A 5502-nucleotide genomic window follows, 5' to 3' on the forward strand; every position below is an offset into this window, starting at 1 on the left:
CTCCCTTTTTTGTCATGCCTTGCAGCTGAAAGACAGATATCACCTGATACCTCATTATCAGCTAAAACAGAAAGATAAAAATAGGGCAGCCAAAAGAGCATCCCTGGCCCTTTTGGTTGGTGCTGGACTTTGTGTCAAATCATTAGGTCTTTTCCCACAGAAAAGAATTACAGGAGCCCTTCCCATGAATTTAGTAGTCCAACATTTTTCCTTGGGACATAAATTTTTTTTAAAACATGTCCAACACTAGGGACACAATCCACAGGGAGACACATGCTCTTTGCCCAGCTCCCATTAATTTCAGTTGGGCTAATGCTCAAGATGTTCTTAGTGGATATCCTCTTGGAAGAGTATTTTGTTATTTAAACAGAAAGTGTTTTTTCTCTCTCCAGTCCATCAGTTTTGCTGGATTGATACTGTTATGCTTTCTTGGTGTGAACCATTTGTGCTGTGACTAAAAACCCAGTTATTGAAATGCTGAACATTTTGTCCCATTGGTCCAATTAGAAATGAGGGATATAGTAATAGTTTTTATGATGTTGATCACCAACTGCTGTGTTCTGATTTGCAGACGACTGACAAACCACCTGTTGCATTACCACAAGTCCCTTTGTAGCGAGTAATGTACCAACTATAACCTCCACATTTTACCCATATAAATAGAGCTAAAATGTCTCCATGATAAAGCATCCCTGGTGAGAGGTAAGAAGACAAAATGTCAGGGAAAAGACTTTCTGTCATTCTTTTCTTTTCTAAGTACCATGGATCAAGTGGCAGATATTTGCTTATTTTTAAAATTCCACTCTTTGCCAAAGACTGCATTATTATTCCAACCTCTTATGGGATCAGTAAAATGACTTTTTAGCCACAAACCCCAAAATATCCTTGCCCATAGAACAGAGATTACAGGGAGAAGGGTCCCAGTCTAGTCTTCTTCTGAACACCTACTTTTCTTTATCCATTTTTTATGGAAGACTATTTAATCATGTTAACCCCTGACTGCATACTACCTTGTCTCCTGTTTGTGAGAATTAGGCCTGTCTTTCTCTTCTAAATTAACATTAACGTTTTATGACTGGGGAGAATGAAAGAGCTCTTGTGTAAATGTGATTTCTGTGCTTATGGCTCTGCCCTGTAATAGTGGGGATATATCTGATTGTTCTGCAGGGAGGTGTCATGAGGGCAGGGCCATAGAGAGATGAGAAGAAATAAAGCACATAAAATATATGAGCAGGTTGTCCAAGAATCCAAATTAAAAAGACATAGCCATCAGTACCAAGGACAGATCACAGGGCCACTGGTATCCAAGCTTAGGTAAGCTTAAATGTTGGTCCAGGAATGGTCAGTAGCCTACTAATGCAGGTATGTGTGAGGTCTTGGCTACAAACTCCTGGACAAGATCAGCTCTCAGATAGAGGATTAATGCAGTGATCCTGAAGTTGTGCACTCTAGCAACTCTAGTCAATTTCCTAACATGCCCACTAACTGAGGGTAATAGGAACAGAAGGAATATCTGAAGTTGGAAGAGAAACCTTCCAGAGGTCAGTATCAAAAAAATCCATGATCTCCTGCGATGCTGCTCTTTCATTAATAGTGGAGATTTAAGTAGCCAAGGATCCATCAATCTTCCTCACCTGGAATAGTCCAGGGATGGATTTCCACAAATCTCAACTCTTCCATAGTACTATCCTGTATAGAGTTATTCTGGTCAATTTATTTCAGTGGTCTTAGACTGACCTGGATAGCCCAGGCCAGCCCAATCTTGTCAGAATGTGGAAGCTAAGCAGAGTCAGTCCTTGTTGGTATTTGGATGAGAGACCACCAAGGAAGTCCATAGTTTGGATGCAGAGGCAGGCAATGGCAAATAATCTCTGAGCGTCTCTTGCCTTGAAAACCCTACGGAGTCATCTGTGACTTGATCCCCGCCCCCAAGAAAAGGGACCGTAGTAACTTGGTGTAGGGTAGCACTATCAGTCTTCCAGGACTCCTGTGATAACAAGTACAGGCCCCTGAGCCATGACAAATGTTTGTTATTCTCCACAGTCAACCAAATGAATGTTGGATTACAGTGTTGTAGTACACCTTTGTTCCACTTCTCCAAGAAGCGGAAAATTCAGGGCAATCTTTCCAGGATCCACTTCACATGAAGACAAAAATGGAGATTTGTTGTTTCAGGAAAAGGTTGTTTTTTAATATATACGTAACTGTACAGATTGAGAAGGAATGGCATAAGAACATAAGAGATGCCAATGTTGGATCAGGCCAAAGGCCCATCCAGTTTAACACTGTCACACAGTGGCCAAAAATACCAGGTGCCATCAGGAGGTCCACCAGTGGGGCCAGGACACTAGAAGCAACTGCAAGCTTTGGTTCCATAGCAGAATTGGTACAAGCATCCACAGTCCATCAAAATCAGATCCACCTGGGGTGATTCAGTCAGTTCCCTCCCTCCAGCAAACAGTAACAAAATATCAGAATGCTTCCGTTTTCCACCAGCCGACAACAGCAGATCCTGTGTCTGATTTCTTCAACACCCATGTGGCTAGTCAGGCAAATAGATTTGATTGAAGGACTCCTTGAGTTAATGAAATGGTTACTTAAATTAGCCCTTTAATTAAGACAACATAGTCTGACCAACTGTTTATTTATTTAATGTATAATCTGCCTTTCTTGCAAAAACTCAGGGCAGACTACACATTTGTTTGTTAGAGTATTTATATGCCTTCCTCCTGAACATGCAAGAGAACAATTGTTCTCTTAAACAATGCAAATCCACCAGTATACCTAACCTCAGCCAATTAACAGTACAATAAAAACTGGATTACAAAATTAAATATACTAGAGAATCGTACAATACATACAATAAAGTAGGATTACTTTATTGTGATGTGAGTGTCCAGTAGCCAGTAACCACAGCACTTTCCCATACAAATAAATGGTTGTTTTTCATCTCAGTCTTCTCTATGGGCATGGCTCCCCTTTCCCCCCCTTGGTTGTCTTCTTTCTGTTTTTTATCTTCCCTCTTGCCACTGGTCATCATTGTTCTTTCTCTGTGTGTGAGTTAGCATATCACAGCCTGACAGTACAATCCTAAACATATTTTCCTGGGAGTAAGCCCCACTGGATAGATCTGAGTAGGATTCTGAGTGGACCTGCTCAGGATGGCGTTGCTGTGCTGTTTGCAAATCTATCATCTCGTAATGTAAAGGATCTGCTGGTCTGTCTTCCCTTAAACAATCGATTATTTCAAACAGAAATACTGATTTTTACAATACTTTTAAAAATATCAACAAATAGTTAAGGTTCCAAATATAAATTTCAAGAATCCTTTCTCTGTGTTCTAATGCTTTTCTAACACTTGGGGGGGGAAATAGAGAAGAAAAAGTTGAAGCATTTCTTGGGGATTATGCAAATCAGGCATGCCATTGTAATGAATCAGACTTTATCATGTGCAAATTAGGTTGCCAGAATTTGTGGCTCTTGTGTATTGCAGACCATGTGACTTAAAGATCCATCCTACCCTTTCTGATATATATCTGACAAAGATTAGGTTGGGGTTGTAAAGGCCTCTGAGTCATGTTTGCAAGATTTGAGGAATCTAGTCAGGACAGGCCTAGAAATATGTGTGCTGCCGCCACTGCCAGCAGGAGAAGCAGGAGGACGCCTGGCCAGGGTGCAGGAGGCAGCGCCGCGGCTCGCCCGCCCTCGCCCCTGGGGGGGGGAGGCGGAGGCGGCATGGCAGCTGCTAGCGGGGACTCACCGTTGCCGCCAGCAGGAGAAGGAGGAGGACGTCTGGCCGGGTCGCAGGAGGCGGTGCCGTAGCTCACCCGCTCTCCACCTCCCCCCTGGGGGAGGAGGAGGCAGCAGCAAAAGGGTGTCCAGGCCCCACTGGGAGGTTGGCATTTGTGCCTCGCCTAGGGCGCAGAAACACCTCGAGCCGGCCCTGCTTATGAATTCAAACTTATGAGACCTGATTTTAACTATGTTTTTAGCATGTCCATTATTAATAAAACCACATAGACAAATGCCAGAGGACCAGCATTCAAGTTAAAAAACACTTTCCAGTTCTTCATAACTAAATTCTCCTCCATCAAACCGAGGCTCTCCCTATGTTTACATTCTCTCAGAAAAACATATTTTTAATCATTATATATGCTCTGTGAGATCAAGCCCAGAAATAAGTCTATTTTACAGGGTCAAATTAATCTGTGGATTGTATCTTTTTTACATGGGAAATGTATTTGTGTAAATGTATTTTTATATGATTTTTTTTTTTACCCTGTGGTTGCAATATCCATAAATTTCTGTTTCTCCTTTTGGGTATCCTCTCTGGGGCAAGATCTTGGAAAGGGATTAGATTGATATTTTTTATTTATTTATTTGATTTTTATCCCGCCCTCCCGCCGAAGCGGCTCAGGGCGGCTTACAACATTAAAACCAATAAAACAATGCCTCTAAAACAATCTATAACAGTACAATAAAATCGTAATTTACACACAGTATAACATACCCATGGTGGCAACTGTAAAGTGCTATCATGCTTAGTCCGGGTTGTTAAATGCTTGGCGGAATAGCTCCGTCTTCACTGCTCTCCGGAACTGGCAGAGATCCCGGAGAGCGCGGATCTCATGAGGGAGCTGATTCCATAATATTGGTGCAGCCGAGGAGAACGCCCTAGTTCTAGAAATTATTAGTTTGGCATCCCTAGGCCAGGGGGGACTAGCCCGTCCTGCGACTCAGATCTTAGTGCTCTTGGGGGAACGTACGGGGAAAGGCGGTCCCGCAGGTAGACAGGCCCCAGACCATAAAGGGCTTTAAAGGTCATAACCAGCACCTTGAAGCGTATCCGGAATGCTATTGGCAGCCAGTGCAGCGCCCTCAGCACCGGTTGGATGTGTTCCCTCATAGGGGCACCCATCAACAACCTAGCTGCGGCATTCTGCACCAGCTGCAGCTTCCGAAGTTGCCCCAAGGGCAGCCCCATGTAGAGAGCATTGCAGTAATCCAACCTCCAGGTAACCATCGCGTGGATCACTGACGCCAGATCATTGCGTTCGAGGAAGGGGACCAACTGCCTAATCAGCCGTAGATGGTAAAAGGCTGCCTTGGCAGTGGCTGCTACCTGGGCCTCCATTGTCAAGGAAGCATCCAGGAGCACTCCCAAACTCCTGACCCTCAAAGCTGGCACCAATGGCGCCCCACCAAAGGCCGGAAGTGGGACCCCTACCCCCGTACTGCTCCGATTCAGGCATAGGGCCTCCGTCTTCGTCGGATTTAGTTTCAGTCGACTCCGTCTAAGCCAGTCCGCTACATCCCGCAACGCCCGGTCCAGATTTTCCAGGTTAGAGCCAGACTGGCCATCCAACAACAGATAGAGCTAGGTGTCATCAGCATATTGATGGCAACCCAGCCCATGCCTCCGGGCAATCTGGGCAAGGGGGCACATATAGATGTTAAACAGCATCGGCGAGAGCACAGCTCTCTGAGGCACTCCACATTCTA

The sequence above is a fragment of the Gekko japonicus genome, unplaced genomic scaffold, assembly GCF_001447785.1.
Source record: "Gekko japonicus isolate JY-2015 unplaced genomic scaffold, Gekko_japonicus_V1.1 scaffold32, whole genome shotgun sequence".
Classification (NCBI taxonomy): Eukaryota; Metazoa; Chordata; class Lepidosauria; order Squamata; family Gekkonidae; genus Gekko; species Gekko japonicus.